Genomic DNA, 19,221 nt, shown 5'->3' with positions numbered 1-19,221 from the left:
TAATCTCACAGATCACTTTTTTTGTTTTGTTTTTGTTTTAAATTAAACTTTTATGCTTGCACTTATAGCATATTTTATAAATAATTGTATTTATGGATATTATGCCATTTATGAATATGCTTTTACTTATGCTCCAGTTTGTTTTATTATTGAACAAACTCAATGCCTTAATTATTCTTAAAAAGTTTGATAGTATAATCTGAAATTCAGATAGGTAGCATTTATTCATTGGTTTTTAAAACTCTAATTCTAACTTTTACTCCATTAACTTTATCTGTTATGATTTTGTTTTATATAGCTATTTTACATGTCACAGTTTCATCATTCTCTAATATGTTTATTGGTTTTCAGCCTTTCTAAAAAACAAAACTGGGATTTTTAAAAATACCCTTTTCTTTTATGTAGATTACTATGTTAATTCAGTGTTTCAATAGGCTTTCTGTCCTTCCCTCCGTCCCTTCATTTCTTCCTTCCTCTTACTAAGATTTTGAGACCATTCCTGCTTTAGAAGTTGAGAAACTTGGCATATTATGGGAGGGAGACTAAGGTACTGACTATCCTAGCTCCTTTAGCTTTCATGTAGACTTAGCTTTGGACAAAAAGAATGGTTGACATTGAGAAACCTTAACTCAAATCACAGCTCTTATAATTTCTGAGTAATACTAACAAGTTTTTAAACTTCTCTTCAGCCTCAATTTCCTCATCTGTGAAATAGAGATAACACTTAAGTTCAGCGTTGGCATAAGAATTTAATTAGAGCATACATTTAGATGCTCAACACAGCCAGGTACAGGGTCACATGCTTGTAATTCCAGCTACTCAGGGGGCTGAGGCAGGAGGACCCCAAGTTCAAGACCAGCTCGGCAACTTAATGAAACCCTGTCTCAAAAAAACATTTTTTTTTTTAAGAATTGGGGATGTAGCTCAATGGTGAAAGTACTCCTGAGTTCAATCCTCAGTGCCACCAGAAGAAAAAATGCTCAGCATACCCTTATCATATATAAATACAGTCATGCCTCACATATGATGTTTCAGTTAACAATGGACTGAATATACAATGGTGGTCCTCATAAGATTATAACAGAGCTGAAAAAAACCTGTTATTTACTGTGTACAGAGCTGAAGAAGAGATAAGAGAAAAGGAAACTTCAGGAGATAAAAAAGAACTCCCAAGAAAATTCACAGTGAAGAGTTTAGCAGAAGCTTCTACAGACCTCAGCATGCTCCTTAAAAAGTTTAAAAATATGGACCCCCACACCAAAAAGTTTTTATTAATAGAGAGGGATATTCAGAGTACATTATCTGCTTGCAAGCAAATCTGTGGTGGATGGAACAAAGAAACAAACCAAGCAAACCACATGGATGCACTTCTGATAAGAGTGACACCTTAACAAAAGCCTCAGGCAGGTCCTTCAGGAGGGATTCCAGAAGAAGTCACTGTTATCAGAGAAAACAGCCTCATGCATGTTATTGCCCTTGAAGACTTTCCAGTGGAACAAGATGTGGAGGTGGAAGACAATGATACTGATGATTCTGACCTGTGTAAATCGAGGCTAATGTATGTGTTTGTGTTTTTACTTTTAGCAAAAGTTTAAAAAAATTTAAACAGAAAGTTTATAGAATAAGGATATAAAGAAAGAAAAATATTTTTGTGCTATATAGTGTGTTTGTTACTATATAACAGCCATAAAGTTAAAAGTTTATAAAGAAAAAAGTTTTAGTAAACTGTTTAATTTACTATTGAAGAAAGAATTTTTGATAAGAAGTTTAGTATATCTAAGTAGAATGTTTAAAGTCTACAGTAGTGCACAGTAATATCCTAGGCCTTTACATTCACTCACCTCTCATTCACTAACTCACCCAGAGCAACTTCTAGTCATGCAAATTCCATTCCTGGTAAGTGCCCTATACACACATTAAAAATAGTATTATACCTTTTTTTTCTCCTTTTTCAAACAATTGATTTATGAAGGAAGTATTACATACAACTCACTACTGGGAAACTGCTACTTTTAATTTTAAGCAACACCTAAACACTAAAAAGACAGCCAGACTTATTTATTTATTTTTAAAATTTATTTTTAAAATTTTTTTTGCATTACAATTTTTAATACACCATTATACAATAATTTATCATATTTCTGATTATATATAAGGTAAGTTGACACCAAATCAGACTTATTTTTTTAATTTGTTCTTTTTTAGTTATCCATGACAGTGAGTGTATTTTGTCAAACATACATGGAGTATAACTTCCCATTCTTATGATTATACACCATGTGGAGTTACATTGGTCATGTATTCATATATGAACATAAGAAATTTATGTCTGGTTCATTCTACTGTCTTTCCCATTCCCATCCCCCCTCCCCTATCAGCATTTCCCCCTGCCTGGTGAACCTCCAGGGTCATCATAACAAGATACTTTTGTCTCTACTCCAACCTTTCATATATACATACATACCAAATGTGACCCACCAAATGTGAGTCAGCATCTGCATATCAGATAGAACATTTGGATTTTGTTTTTTTGTTTTTTTTTTTCTTTTTTGTCTGACTCACAGAAAGGACTTCTGCTTTTGAATCCTCCATGATAAAGTAGCTTGCCCACTGACTGAAAACAACTGGAAATCTAGACATCATATTTTTAAGTCACTGGTTAAAGCTGAAAAATCATGATACTGGGATGAGGAAAAGAAGTTAGAAGAGCTCTTAATTACCTTAGATTGCTATCAGGTAATATCCCAGAACTGTATCCTAAGAAGGGGAAACCCAAGAGGATATGAGAGTCTCCTGAGCTGACCCATCAGTGATTAGAGTACACAGAGTATAGGGACCTACCCTGACGTGATGGTAGCCATCTTGCCCACCAGGTGACGCTGACATACATTCCAAATGCTGCAGGACAGTCATTAGGATAGCTGAATATTCTGTGCTGAGCACTGCCACCTGGGCTGTCTCCTAACTAAAGTTTGGCATGTTGGTTCTTTTGCCGTATTTCTATTGTATCTTTTCTATGTTCTGATATGTTTAGATACACAAATACTTTTAAATTATATTACCTATAGTATCATTACAATAACATGCTGTACAAGTTTGTAGCCTAAGAATGTAGGCTATACCATATAGCCTTGCTTGCTTGCCAGTGCATTTATCAAAACATATTCCCATCATTAAGCAGTGCATGACTGTACTTCAGGAATGATGATGATGTAATAATATTAATCTTCCCTTTGAGTGCCTGATGAAAGAAGGGTCATCATAACAAGATACTTTTGTCTCTACTCCAACCTTTCATTCATACATACATACATACATACATACACCATTCCTGCAACTTAAGGAACGTAGACCCAAGATAAGCTGCAACAACAAAAGATGTCTAGTTCTCTACTTGCCTTTTGTTATCTGTTGATGGTAGCATGAATTCCCGCAGAGTGTGGTCTTATGCCTGATGTATTGCCATTCCCTTAACTCTGCCAATGGAGGCCTATATAGGGATGATCTTACTACAAATTCATCAGTAGATTCTTTTAAATGATGCTCCCCCAGATGTGTGGTTATTAAACTGTACCCTTAGATGGTATAAAGGCTTAAGAGTTTAACCATTGGAGAAAGTGGCTGAGACAGGGTAGAGAACAAGATCAATGTTTTGTGGAGATAAGATTAGGAAACTAAGAAACCAGGATATCAGATTGTTTGGATGTTAAAATCAATAAAAATTAGAACAGAGCAGTGTTAGAATGACTGTGAGCCACACCCTAAAACTATCGAAGAATCAAAGTAGTGATCTTGGGGAGTCATAAATGACTGCCATAGGAAAGGTGGTGGGTAGTCAAATCTGGTATGTGATTCAGAACAACTGGAGAATGTTCTGGATATTAGCAGAGAGGAATAAGAAGGGCACTTACCAGGCTTTTTGTTTGAGGAGTGTGGAAGAGAAAGAGTCCTCATCTAAAAGGGTTACGGGGAAAGCAGGATCTTCAGGAAAGAGACAAGTTTCAGTTTAAATAAGAAGATGAAAGAAGTTGAAAACTTCTGAGAAGAGGTCAAGGATATGAGGATTTTGCTGATAACTACCACAGAGCTCAGTGGAAGGGTTAAGGTTTCAGGGGATATGAGGGGTAGAGACTTAGATTTTATCATTTCTCCCTTAAGTACATCCTCAATTCCTTTGCTTCCTTCTCACTTCAGCAGCCTCACTTGGTTAAACTATAGTACCAGTTAATCTAATTCTTTGCCTATTCCATGCATGTTTAATGCAAGTCCTACTGAACTTGAATTAAATTTATGATCATAATTTCAAGTGGACCCTAAGAGTTACCTGGCAATCATACCAGATTTCCCCAGTCATTTATCTCAGTTTCATCTCCTTGAGAATGACTGTTTTGTATCTTTAGTCTTTTCACATATTCAATCTCTCTTCCTCACTCTTCACTTTCAAAGGATGTCCTTGCTTCCTGTCTCACTGAGTAAACCGACTTAGAAAAGGACTTTTATAATTATAGCTACCTACCACCTATAGTAACATATATTTTGTTTTTTCTCGTTACCAGGAAAGAACTAGCCAACTAGTACTTTGCAGTTCTCTCATGCCATCAGTTTTCTCCTCTTCTAAATCATTCTCTTATGTATAAAAATATGCTTTTATTTCTTCTATCTTAAAACTAATAGTTCTTGACTCCACTTTTCCCTCTAGCTATTGACTTATCTCACATAAACTTTACAGCAAAACTTCTTGAAACAATTATCTATATTCTTTTGGTAAATTTTTCTTTGCTCATGTTTTAAACTCAAACCAGTCAGACTTCTTCCACAGTTTCATCAAAACCACTCTTTTCAGTTATCAGTGATAACCCCCCAACTGTCATTTCTTTTTATCTGACATTCTAGAGCTGAGTTGATTATTCTCTCCTCCTTGAAACATCTTCACATGGCTTCTAAGATACCTGTCAAAAATTATGAAGGATCTAAGATTTTGCCTGATTTGTAAGTTAACAAGTTAATCTGCCATAAATTCATGAATATTGGTAGAAGACACAGACTTTTGGATCTGAGATAGAAGGTTATTACAGCAGTAGCCAGAGAATCAGTATTTTTGTACTAGTTTTCCTTGGCCCCATTTTTCCTAGGACAATGTGAAGAAGGTAGCTAACATGCATGCATATTGTTTTGTATTATTGAAAAGGAAACCTAATCTGAAGGAGATATATCTTTATTGTATTGGGCAATAATTCTTTCCTTTAGAGGTCTAGTCTCCCAAAACTCTTCACTATACAAACATTTTTGGGAAATAGTCCAGAACTATCATTTATCACTGACTACCAACATTGTCATTGCCTCACTTATACAGAAATATGACAGACCCATGGAGAAGTGTCTATAATAGTTCCTCCCTTTCTGGCCACTTCTTTTCAGTGTCCTTTGCTAATTTCTCTTTCCTTTCCCAAACTCTGGATATATGCTGCTTAGTACTGCAGCTGCTAGCTATGTGAACCTATTTCAATTACATTTTAGTTATTCAGTTGCATTAGGTGTATCTCCAGTGTTTAGTAGACCCTGTGTGTAGTGGCTCTCTCTCAAGTGATACATATAATGAGAATATTTCATCATCACAGAAAGTTTCGTTGGCCAGCACTGTTCTGCATGTTTGAGTACCACAGGGCTGTCTTTAGATGTCTCCTTTTTACTTTCTGTAATCTTTCTTTCCTTGAGTGTTTTATCAAATTTAATGACTTTATGATTCCCAAATTTCCAGCCCAGATTCCAGCCCAGATATCTATCTGCTAGATATCCTAAAAATGTGTCCAAAACAAAAAAATATCAAACTCCATAGACAATACTGCAGTCCTCATTTTGCACTGTGTGGAAGTACATATTACCTGATTATCACACCAGTAGTGATGCTAAATTTGACTAATATGTTAAAAATAGTAACTTTAAGAGCTTTGTATTATAAATTTACATTTTCCTTTGTGATTAACAAGTGAGGCTAATGTTATTTGTTTAACCCTGTGAGTTTAATACTTTTTAATTAAGTAATTGTTTTTTCAAGGAAAACCTTTTTTGAAGATCCTGTATCTAAAAAGATAGAGTTGCTGTTCCTGCTGCAGTGGAAGATGTTTAGTTTTAGCAGCTTCCGAAGGAACTCTGACAAGCAGTGTGTAACCCACAGAGCCTGTGCAAACTCTTGAGGAAGTGGAGGCTCAGAGAGGATACACAAAGTCTTCCAGCCATCTAGCAACTTAAGATAAAGGCTCAGTACACATTAGAGCACAATTTGGGGAGCTCTTTCACTTCCTTGCAAAACTGTGGTTGTGGATGATCATTAGAACAGCGCTTGGTTTTTTTTCCTGGCAGTCCACCCACTCTTTTTAGTTGTCTGAGTGAGTTCTCTGACATTCTATCTGTTCTGCAGATGTGAAGATTTGAAATTACTTCATTTTTAGTGTGTTACAGTCTTTCTTTCTTTTTTTTTTTTTTTTTTTGTTTTCCTTTTGGAAATTATTCTTCATCCACAAAGAATTCCTGTTTCAGACATTATTCATCTGTGTCTGGAGCACTAAAATCTCTTGAGCTTCCATATCTCCTACCTCTTTCCACCTTTAGAATTCAGAATCCTACCACAGCTGATGTCAGTTTTAGCATTTGCTTCTTGCTTCCTTTCTGTATCTTACACAGCCTGGTGTACCTTAGTAGAGAATTGAATAAATAAATTTAGTATTGTATATAAGTTTGTGTGATAATAGATTTTTATTTTCATGGAAAGAAGTTTGTTCATAGTAAGTGGGGAAAACAGGAAATAAGCTATAATCTCACTTTTGTTTTAAAGAAATACACAAAAAAACTCATGCCTGTTCATGTATATATGTATGTTTAAACCCAAAAAGGATATTTTTTGACACATTGACACTACCTCTTTGATCTTTGTTGCTTTCTTTGTCTTTCTGACTTTATTCCAGTATGTCTTACTTCTATAGTCATTACTTCTATCATGATTAAACCTATTTAAAACAAAAACCAGAAATCATTTGTCATGTGCCAAAGTCAGTTCCAGGTTCCTCTCCATGTCACTGCCACCTATACCATTCTTTGGGATTTTTCTCTTATCCAATTCAAGCAAATTTTCTCTGACCCTGTGCTTCTGTTTATTTTACCCTAGAATTGCCTACTTGGCTCTGTGAATTCTCTGTTCTCTTGTGTCACAATGAACTCCTCAGGAAAGCAAAGAAGGCCATAAAAATTATGTCCTAAAAGGAACTGTCTTTAAAATGTTATCTCCATCACGGTTCAGGAGGAGCTCAGTAAATAACTATTGAATTAATTTACCTATTCTTTTTTTCTCATTTCTTTTATCCCATAAATTCCTACAAGACAGAAGACGACTTGTTTTCTGCAGTGTGCTGAACATTTTGGTACTTAAGATAAATTAATGAACGAAGTATTTTTAAGAAATATATCCATAGTTTACATAATAAAGATAAAATTAAGATCTCTTTTCAGCTTTGACCAGAATTTGTGCTTACACCAGGGTGTAGGAAGGCACAGAATTTAAAGGTAAATTCTGCTCATAGTTTTCTGATCATGAGTTAGTCACTTAAGCCAGTTACCCCCTCATGGATTCTCTCTGGAGTCTGCAGAGGCCTTCTACCTGGCTTACTTCACTTTGTCTTGCTTTCCTAAGTCTGTCCTCCACAGTACTACATAAAGTGCTCTACCTACAGTTTAAATCCAACCATGTTTCTCCTCCCTCTCCATTTGAAAAAGAGTTCTCTGAAGCAGTTACCTCTGTCCTACCCCTTTAGCTTTGGCTCCTGGAAGCCAGCTTGACACTTGAATATAAAACCAAACTCCTGGTAACTCCCATGCCACCTTCTGTATTGCTCCCTCTGCTCACCCAGCATTTCCCCTTCTTTCCTGTGGTCAACTACTTCTACTGTTCTCCAGGACTGGGTTTAGTTGTCCCCCCTCTTGGGAACTCTTTCCTCCACCTAAAGATTAGGTATCCTCTTTTTCTCCCCACTCACACTGAGAGCTACATGAGGTAATACTGTAGAATTGGGCTATCTCGAAGAGTACCTAGTCTGAGGTAGTACTCAAATGTTTATTAAACAGTATACATGTTCTTCTAAACTGTCCCAAGTGATTTTTCCCCCATAGAGAATGCTATCTGATTTTTATATGATCTCCAAATTAAGAAAAATATTTAGAAAAGGAAAATGTGTGATTTAAAATACTATCAGCTAGACAGAGACAACTATTGTGATGTTTTGGAATATATAATAGAAATTTTTTGTGTGCACACACATGCACTAGGCATTGAACTCGAGGTCTCACAAAAGCTACACAAGTGCTTTACCATTGAGCTGCACCCCTAGCCTGAGAATTTTTTTTAATTACAAAACTATATAAGCTTAACCACAAATTTTTATTTTGGAGCCAGTTCTCAGGGAAATCCATAGTTTTGCAATTAAATATGAATAGCCAGTTCATTATCTTCCATCAAATAATAAAAAATAGTTTGCTGGCAAAATATAACATTTTCCTAATTGAAACCAAGAAAAAAAAACAAGTTTTGTTTTTCTCATGTTGTCTGGACCTCAGAGCCATCTTTCAGCATGTTTTTTTCCCACCCCGCAGAGGAGAAGGTGAAATCTCGGTGACTGAAGTAACTTGACCAAGTTATCAGACTACCAAAGTAGACAGTACAGAAGCTGAAGCTGGACCAGGAGCTCCTTACTGCCCACCTGATGCTTTTCCCTTAACCACACTTTGTTCCTCTACGGGAAGAAAGATAAAAGTAAGTTTTAAAGCACTTCCTAATTTCTATATGCTCAAATTAGGCCTGCTCCTGGAATATTATTATATTACTAAATCTAAAGTGTTAATTTTTCTTTCATATTACATACATAGTTTCTTTGAACATCAGAAAGTAATCCCTTTTGAGACGAGTTCCCTTTGTCAATTTATTTTCTCAACTATATTTGAAGTGAAAATAAATTGAATATCCCAGGTCTCGTCATTTTATCCACCAAGTAGTTCTATGGGTACCTGTTTTGTATTCCTCTTGACTCTTCTCTTAGAAGCAGTTTCCATATTGAGTCATTCATGAATGATTGCCCATGTTTTCCAGGCAAAGCAATAGTTTTATTATTTTTAAATGACTCATTACTTCTGAATCATCACACCTTCTGTACCCTGTTAAATAAAAAATTTTAAAGACACTTCTAAAATTTCTTCTGCTCTCAGCTTTTAAATGACCCACTAACTAACATGGATATTCTATCAGTGCTTTCTTGTATCTACAGTTCATGTTGATCATTTCTTCTTGAACTCTTTCATCAGCTGAGATAAAACAATGGAATTTCTTTACTTCATACTGCCTGCTCCAGATGTTTCCTGAAATGGAACAAATAAATAGCAACATAAAAATATTTGTAACACCTTTCTGTACTTTCCATCATTACATTTGTATTGTGTAAAGTTTTATTAACTTCCCAACTTTCTTTATGAAATTAGGAAGAAACACCCATAAAAGCAAAATAAGCTCTGATGTTTGTTAAACAAACAAACTTCTCTGAATTCAACATCCAACAAGTTGGAAGAAGGAAACACTTTCCTGCCTTGAATTCAGTGACATATTTTGCTGGTTCTCCACCTGTCTTTTGAATATTCATTTTGTCTCCCTTCTTACATCCTTCTCCTTGCCTTATGTATGCCAGCCTTCCTCAGAATTTTGTACTTGACCTTTTCACATACAGTGCATGCTAAGTCTCATCTATTCTTCTGGCTTTAAAACCCTTATCTTTGATACTTACTCCCAAATCTTTTTCTTCAACTCTGTCTCTTGCTGCCAAGTATATCCAGCTGAATGAGGAGTGTCTTCTGAGTGTGTCACTGAAACATGAAAATAAAGCTGAATTCATTTTTACTCTACCCTTGACCCTCCAGCCAGCCTTAGCTCTACATCTTCATAGAGATCATCTTCACATCTCCCTTCAACTTATTTTTAATTTTTAAAATTTGTAATAAATATTATTTTCATGTTTAAAGAATCATTATAAAAGGCTTTTTAAAAATTACCATCATTACATTTGTATTGTGTAAAGTTTTATTAACCAGTTTCCATTCCCAAGTAGGCATACTCCTAAAAAACTCAAATTTTTCTTCACTATTTCTTCTTCTGTTTATCTCCAAATTTCTAAATTCATACTTATTGCTAATTCATCATTCATTAATTTTAAACATTATGAATTTTAGCTCTCAGCCTGTTTTACCACATTGACAAAATAAAGGATAAAAATTATATGGTCATTTCATTAGATGCAAACAAAATATTTGATAGAATTAAAAACACATAAAGTTTTATAAGACTCAACAAATTAGAAATAGAAGGGAGTTTTCTCAGCCTGATAATGGGCATCTACAAAAAGTCCTACAGCTATTATCATACTTAATGGTGAAAGACTGAATACTTCTTCCCTGAAATCAACTACGGGGCAAGGATTTCTGAATTCACTGCTTCTATTCAGCATTATTGGAAATCCTAGCCAGTATGGCAGCAAGGCATGGTAAAGGTAAAGCTGTGTCTATTCTCAGACAATACAATTATCTATATAGAAAATCTCAATGGATTTACACAAAAAAAAAAAAATATAATAAGCGAATTTAGCAAGGTAGAAAGTGATAAGGTTGATCAGCTGTATTTCTCTGTACCAGCAAAGAACAGTATGTAAAATAATAGTGTCATTTTAATTAGCATAACAAGACATATTGGAGAAGAATTTAATGAAAGTCCTGAAAACATTAAAGAGCATCTAAATAAACAAACAGATATACTATGTTTGTGGACTGGAGACTTGATACTGTTAAGATCTCTATTTTCACCAAATGGAAATTGAGATTGAATGAAATTCCACTTAAAATTCCAGCGGGCTTTGTGAAGATTGCTGATTCCACTGTTTTTGTGGAAGGCAAAGAACCTAGATATCCAAAACAATTCTGGGGGAAAGAATTGAGAGATATGATTTATAATTTTCATACTTACTCTAATTCTACAATAATTAAGGCAGAATAGGATCAGTATGTATGTGTGTGTGTGTGTGTGTATGTATATATATATATATATATATATATATATACACACACACACACACACACACACAAAATTATAGGGAATTCAGAATTAAGCCCCATATATAGTTGGTTTTCATCAAAGGCTCCAACATAATTCAATAGGGTCAGTAGTCTTTTTTTTAATTTGTGGTTCTGGAGATCAAACCCAGGGCCTTATGCATGCTAGGTAAGACCTGTACCTCCAAGCTGCATACCTAGCCCCAGAATAGTCAGTGTTTTGAACAAATGTTGCTAGATGATCTTCAAACTCAACCTCATAGCATACATAAAAATTAATTCAAAGTAGATATAGTTTTAAAAATAAAGCTGAAACTATAAAACTACAATAAAGAAAAAAAAAGCTCAAAAATCTTTGTGACCATAGGATAGGCAAAGATCTCAGCATACAAATGTATTAATAATAAAAGAAAACTGGATTAATTGGACGATAAAAATTAATAAGATTAAAATGTTTACTCTTCATGATAGCACACACCTATAGTACCAGTTACTCAGGAGGCTGAGGTGGGAAGATTAATGTATCCAGGACCAGTCTAGAGATATAGTGAGACCCTGTCCAAAAACAAACTAAAAAAACTTCCTACTTTCAAAAGCTATTGTTGAGAAAATGGAAAGAAGCCACAGACTAGGAGATGATATCTATATCTAAAATATAAAACAGAACTCTTAGAATTGAATAATAAACATTAATGTGTTTGTATCCCTGTAGTATGCTGTTTTTAAGTCCTTTGGGTATAGACCCAGGTGAGGGATAGCTGGGTCAAATGGTGGTTCCATTCTCAGTTTTCCAAGAAATCTCCATACTGCTTTCCATATTGGCAGCACCAATTTGCAGTCCCACCAGCAATGTATGAGTGTACCTTTTTCCCCACATCCTCACCAACACTTATTGTTGTTTGTCTTCATAATAGCTGCCATTCTGACTGGAGTGAGATGAAATCTTAGAGTAGTTTTGATTTGCATTTCTCTAATTGCTAGTGATGATGAACAATTTTTCATACATTTGTTAATTGATTGTATGTCATCTTCTGAGAAGTGTCTGTTCAGGTCTTTGGCCTATTTATTGATTGGGTTATTTGTTTTTTTGGTGCTTAGATTTTTGATTTCTTTATATACCCTAGAGATTAGTGCTCTATCTGATGTGTGAGGGGTACAGATTTGCTTCCAAGATGTAGGCTCTCTATTCATCTCACAGATTGTTTCTTTTGCTGAAAAGAAACTTTTTAGTTTGAATCCATCCCATTTATTGATTCTTGATTTTAATTCTTGTGCCAAAGGAGTCTTATTAAGGAAGTTGTAGCCTAATCCCACATGATGGAGATTAGGGCCTACTTTTTCTTCTCTTAGACACAGAAATATCAAGAGATGAAATGATTGAATTGTAAGAGCTGTAAACCTAATTAGTCAATCCTAGCTGGAATGGACTGACTGAGTTTTAGCTGTAGGCAGGTGGGGTGTGGCTGGAGGAGATGAGTCACTGGGGGCAAAGCAGGGGGTTCCCTGAAAGCATTGTTCTTCCTGTGGTCCCTTTTCCCCCTCTTTTTGCTTCTGGACCCCACCATGAGCTAGGCAGCTTTTTGTTCTGGGCCCTTCCTCCATGATGTACTGCCTCATTGTGGGCCCAGAACAATGCAGACATTTTCTATGAATTGAAACTTCTGAAGCTATGAGCCCCAAATAAACGTTTCTTTCTCTAAGTAGTTCTTGTTAGGTATATCGATCACAGCTAAAAAAAAAGAATTGAATAATAAAAGACAACCCAAGGATTTGAATAGACTCCTCACCAAAGAAGATATATATGAATTTCTAATAAGCATATAAAAATGCTCATATCATTGAATCATCAGGGAAATGCAAATTAAAGCCACACTAAGATACCACTTCACACTAAGATGACTAAGATAGCTCTCAAGTGTTGCTAATGAAAATGTAAAATGGTGGGAGATCCCGGCTGACTGATCCACACAGCCCGCCATGCGGCTACAGACGGTGGGGCACCACCGAGAAGCGACCAGCAAGCAGGGAGAAGCGTTGCTGTGGATTCTGTGGAATCCTGCCGGCTGAGCCCCCACTGAGCCCCGGGCTGAGTTCGGGATTTCATACGGGGAAGGAAGCGGTACAGTTCTATCCCCTACAATGGAAACTCCACCAAGGAAACCAGCGGCCACCATCTTGGAGAGCTGAAGTAACCACCGCCACTCTCCGACAGATTGCAACAATAAAACAGGTGTGTGTTACTCAGCTCAGCTCCCATACAGCGGGGAATTCGCATAAAATCTTTCCTAGGCTTTCCGGGGGTGGGATTATCAGAGCAAGCCTGCATAAAGACACGGGGAAAACTAGAGACACCTGACTTTCAACTCCTCCTCCCATTAGCGGTGAAAACGAAACCTGTCTAGCCAGCGCTGGGGGAGGGGCAAGCGGAAAACATCAAAACAATAGAGTGCTAGGGTTCCCAATAGACACCCTCCACACCCTAAAAACGGCAGGCCCAGAGTACAGTTTGAACTGCCGAGCGGCATCACTCAGGGGAAATCTGGTCTAGCAGGAGAAACCAGGACTAGCAGGAGAAACCAGGGGACTAGAGGCCAGGCCCTCGCGACTGGGCGGCTGGAGACCGCACCCCCGCCGGCAACAGTCCACCCGCTGCCCGCGCGACTGGGCGGCTGGAGTCCGCCCCCCCCACCGGCGACCGATCGCCCGCCGGCTGCCCGCGCGACTAGGCGGCTGGAGACCGCCCGCCCACCAGCGACCAATCACCGGCCCGCTGCCTGCGCGATTGGGCGGCTGGAGACCGCCCACCTGCCGGTGACCAATCACCGGCCCGCTGCCTGCGCGATTGGGCGGCTGGAGACCGCCCGCCTGCCGGTGACTGACTGGGCGGCTAGAGATCGCCCACCTGCCAGCGACCGGGAGCTGAAACCAACCAGAGACAGTCCAGTCCCACCCCGCCATTCGAACACCCCGGCAAGGAGCCTGGGGCCAGCCATAGCAGAGAGGTGACGTCACTGGAGCTCGGCCGTCGGAATTCCTTCCCAGCGGAATCCACTTTAGCAGGCATAGTCTACCAACACAAAGGAGAGACAACAGAGATATACAAAACCAAAACAAATCTATAGAAGAGAGCAGAAACACAGCAATCAGATAGAGCTGGAAAGTAACGTGAACATCATGAAAAAACAAGGGAAAAGGGAGTACAAACAATGCAGGACAACTTAATTCTATAGGAGGACCTAGAAGCATCAGAAACAGGGATAGGGAAAGAACTCAAGGCATACCTAACTCAGATGGAAAGGAATATTAGAGAAGACATGAGGCAGCAAGTCCAAGCAATAAAAGTATATTTTGAAAATGAATTAAACAAACAATTTCAAATGGCAAAGAACGAGCTTTACCAGGAGATAGAGATCTTAAAAAAAAATCAAACAGTAATCCTAGAAATGCAGGAAACTATAAACCAAATTAAAAACTCAAACGAGAATATTACAAATAGACTAGATCAAGTAGAAGTCAGAACATCAGATAATGAAGACAAAGTTTATCAACTTGAAAAGAATATAGTCAACACAGAAAAGATGCTTAAATCCCATGAGCAATCTATTCAAGAGATATGGGATGTCATAAAAAAACCAAATTTGAGAGTCATCGGGACAGAAGAAGGCATAGAGATTCAAACCAAAGGAATGGACAACATATTAAATGAAATAATTCTAGAAAACTTCCTAGAGATGAAAGATGGAATGGATTGCCAAATCCTGGAAGCCTACAGGACCCCAAATATTCAAAACCGTAATAGACCAACTCCAAGACATATAATTATGAAGATTCGGAAAGGAGGCAGATTACATTCAGGGGTAAACCAATTAGGTTAACGACTGATTTTTCATCACAGACTGAAAGCGAGAAGATCCTGGAACAGTGTATTTCAAATGCTGAAAAATAATGGATTCCAACCAAAAATAATGTATCCAGCAAAATTAAGCTTCAGATTTGACAATGAAATTAAAATCTTTCATGATAAACAAAAGCTAAAAGAATTCGCAGCCAGAAAACCAGCACTGCAAAGCATTTTAAGCAAAATACTACAAGAAGAGGAATTGAAAAATAGTGCCCAAAACTAACAGTGGGAGGTATCTCAGTAACGGGGGAGGAAAATAACCAAAAAGTAAAAACTAGCCAAACTAAAATAAATAAATAAACATGACTGGAAGTACAAATCATATTTCAATTGTAACCTTAAATGTTAATGGCCTAAACTCACCAATCAAGAGACATAGGCTAGTAACCTGGATCAAAAAAACAAATCCAACAATATGCTGCCTTCAGGAGACTCATATGATAGGAAAAGACATACACAGGCTGAAGGTAAAAGGTTGGGAAAAATCATACCACTCGCATGGCCCTCGGAAGCAAGCAGGACTGGCCATACTCATATCGAATAAAATCAACCTCAAACCTAAGTTAATCAAAAGGGATAAAGAAGGACACTATATATTGTTAAAAGGAACCATCCACCAACAAGACATAACAATTATCAATTTGTATGCACCAAACAATGGAGCTGCAACGTTCATAAAACAAACTCTCCTCAAGTTCAAGAGTCAAATAGACTACAACACAATAATTATGGGTGACTTCAACACACCGCTCTCTCCATTAGACAGATCCTCTAGACAAAAACTGAATAAAGAAACTATAGAACTCAACAGCACAATCAATAACCTAGACTTAACCGACGTATATAGAATATATCAACCATCATCAAGTGGATACACGTTCTTCTCAGCAGCACATGGATCCTACTCAAAGATAGACCATATATTATGCCATAGGGCAACTCTTAGTAAATATAAAGGCGTGGAGATAATACCATGCACCATATCTGATCATAATGGAATGAAACTGGAAATCAATGATAAAAGAAGGAAGGAAAAATCCTACATCACATGGAAAATGAACAATATGCTACTGAATGATCAATGGGTTACAGAAGACATAAAGGAGGAAATCAAAAAATTCTTAGACAGAAACGACAATACAGACACAACATACAGGAATCTGTGGGACACAATGAAAGCAGTTTTAAGAGGGAAATTCATTTCTTGGAGTTCTTTCCTCAAAAAAAGAAAAAACAAACAAATAAATGAACTCACACTACACCTCAAAAACCTAGAAAAGGAAGAGTAAAACAACAGCAAATGTAGTAGAAGACAAGAAATAATTAAAATTAGAGCAGAAATCAACAAAATTGAAACAAAAAAAAACATTGAAAAAATTGATAAAACTAAAAGTTGGTTCTTTGAAAAAATAAATAAGATCGACAGGCCCTTAGCCATGCTAATGAAGAGAAGAAGAGAGAGAACTCAAATTACTGACATACGGGATGAAAAAGGCAATATCACAACAGACACTACAGAAATACAGAAGATAATTAGAAAGTATTTTGAAACCCTATATTCCAATAAAATAGAAGATAGTGAAGATATCCATAAATTTCTTAAGTCATACGATCTGCCCAGATTGAGTCAGGAAGACACGCACAATTTAAACAGACCAATAACAAAGGAAGAAATAGAAGAAGCCATCAAAAGACTACCAACCAAAAAAAGCCCTGGACCGGATGGGTATACAGCGGAGTTCTACAAAACCTTCAAAGAAGAATTAATACCAATATTTTTCAAGCTATTTCAAGAAATAGAAAAAGAAGGAGCTCTTCCAAATTCATTCTATGAGGCCAACATCACCCTCATCCCGAAACCAGACAAAGACACTTCAAAGAAAGAAAACTACAGACCAATATCTCTAATGAACTTGGATGCAAAAATTCTCAATAAAATCCTGGCGAATCGAATACAAAAGCATATCAAAAAAATTGTGCACCATGATCAAGTAGGATTCATAGCCCATAGCCCAAGAGTTAATAACAAGAATAAACAAATGGGACTTACTTAAACTAAAAAGTTTTTTTCTCAGCAAGAGAAACAATAAGAGAGGTAAATAGAGAGCCTACATACTGGGAACAAATTTTTACCCCTCACACTTCAGATAGAGCCCTATTATCCAGAATATACAAAGAACTCAAAAAATCAAACAATAAGATAACAAATAACCCAATCAACAAATGGGCCAAGGACCTGAACAGACACTTCACAGAGGAGGACATACAATCAATCAACAAGTACATGAAAAAATGCTCACCATCTCTAGCAGTCAGAGAAATGCAAATCAAAACCACCCTAAGATACCATCTCACTCCAGTTAGATTGGCAGCCATTATGAAGTCAAACAACAATAAGTGTTGGCGAGGATGTGGGGAAAAGGGTACACTTGTACACTGCTGGTGGATCTGCAAATTGGTGAGGCCAATTTGGAAAGCAGTATGGAGATTCCTGGGAAAGCTGGGAATGGATCCACCATTTGACCCAACTATCGCCCTTCTCAGACTATTCCCTGAGGATCTTAAAAGAGCGTACTATAGGGATACTGCCACATCAATGATCATAGCGGCACAATTCACAATAGCTAGACTGTGGAACCAACCTAGATGCCCTTCAATAGATGAATGGATAAAAAAAAATGTGGCATTTATACACAATGGAGTATTACGCAGCAATAAAAAATGACAAAATCCTGGAATTTTCAGGGAAATGGATGGCATTAGAGCAGATTATGCTAAGCGAAGCTAGCCAATCCTTAAAAAACAAATGCCAAATGTCTTCTTTGATATAAAGAGAGCAACTAAGAACAGAACAGGGAGGAAGAGCATGAGGAAAAGATTAACATTAAACAAAGACGAGTGGGGGGAGAGAAAGTGAGAGAGAAGGGAAAGCATATGGAAATGGTAGGAGACCCTCAATGTTACACAAAATTACATATAAGAGGTTGTGAGGGGAAAGGCGGGGGAACAAGGGAGAGAATTGAACAGCAGCAGATGAGGTAGAGAGCGAAGATGGGAGGGGACGGGAGGGGGGATAGTAGGGGATAGGAAACGTAGCAGAATACAACAGTCACTAATATGTCATTATGGAAAAATGTGAGTGTGTAACCAATGTGATTCTGCAATTTGTATTTGGGGTAAAAATGGGAGTTCATAACCCAATTGAGTCAAATGTATGAAAGATGATATATCATGAGCTTTGTAATGTTTTGAACAACCAATAAAAAAAAGAAAATGTAAAATGGTAGCAATACATAAGAAAACAGTTTTGCAAATTTTTATAAAGTTAAATGTACACCTATAACAATAATTTCATTTCCAATAACCTAAAAGAAATGAACACATCCACAAAAAGATCTTTACTTGAACATTCATAACAGCTTTAATTTATAATAGCATGAACTAGAACCCAATGTTCATCAGCTGATAGATTAAACAAATTTTGATATTTTCATAACTGTGGATTTACTCAGCAATTGATTCACTTAGAATTCAAAAGGAATTTATAATTGATATGTACAGTAACTTGAATGACTTTCAAAACTATTGTGCTGAGTGAGAGAAGCCAAACAGTAAGGTATATATTGTATGATTACATTCATATGAAGGTAGAGTCTGATAAGATTAGTCTATAATGATAGGCATCAGATGAGTGGTTGTTGGATATTTTAGGTGGGGGAATTTGACAATTAGTTAACATGATTTTTGACAAATCTCATGAAATATCCCAGTGTGCACTTAATTACTCTGTATGTCAATTATGTATCAGTAAAGTTTATTTAAAATAAAAGTGAGGCTCTGAAAAGCTGAATGGAAGCTGTGTGTTTTTGGATACCATACATCAATTAATAGGCTTCACTTAGGGTGATCATGTACCTTGAGGAGATTTTTATTTGTCCAGAAAAGGATTCTTTAATCCACAGTGAGGATTAGGAGCTGGAGGTAATAAGCAATTTTGGGGGCAGGGCTGGGCGAGAATGGTGGTGGTGAGGAGCTGGCTAATGGACTCACTGTTTGATATTTAGATTTCTACTCAATTTTCCTTTATCTTCAGTCTTTTACTGCCTTCTGTGTCTGATGCCCCCTGGTATTGGTGCTTTTCTGGTTCAGTTTCTCCCCCCAGCAAATAAATTTACAGTCTTCATCAG

At 36.9% G+C, this 19,221-nt stretch overlaps 1 protein-coding gene and 1 long non-coding RNA gene across 5 annotated transcripts in view; one reads left to right on the top strand and one right to left on the bottom strand.

Annotated features, from left to right (window-relative positions):
- The window catches only part of Ppp2r3a (protein phosphatase 2 regulatory subunit B''alpha), a 172,141-nt gene that overhangs the window by 12,822 nt on the left and 140,098 nt on the right, over positions 1-19,221 (top strand). For 3 of the 4 annotated variants that reach the window (XM_058574874.1, XM_046431355.2, XM_046431356.2), the window contains exon 2: positions 8,641-8,800. The gene's annotated coding sequence lies outside the window, so the exon portion shown is untranslated. Of the gene's footprint in view, positions 1-2,591; positions 2,737-8,640; positions 8,801-19,221 lie in introns of those variants that run through there. The other variant, XM_058574873.1, reaches the window with a different exon arrangement.
- On the bottom strand, positions 6,788-9,983 carry LOC131423711 (uncharacterized). The gene is made up of 2 exons (XR_009225623.1): positions 9,819-9,983; positions 6,788-9,399 (listed from the first exon to the last, which is right to left on the bottom strand). It is a non-coding gene; the product is annotated as an uncharacterized LOC131423711 (long non-coding RNA).

The sequence above is a fragment of the Marmota monax genome, unplaced genomic scaffold, assembly GCF_021218885.2.
Source record: "Marmota monax isolate L192 unplaced genomic scaffold, Marmota_monax_Labrador192_F-V1.1 WCK01_AAM20220418_F8-fsc00022, whole genome shotgun sequence".
NCBI lineage: Eukaryota > Metazoa > Chordata > Mammalia > Rodentia > Sciuridae > Marmota > Marmota monax.
This window is presented reverse-complemented; position numbering and strand designations above follow the sequence as displayed.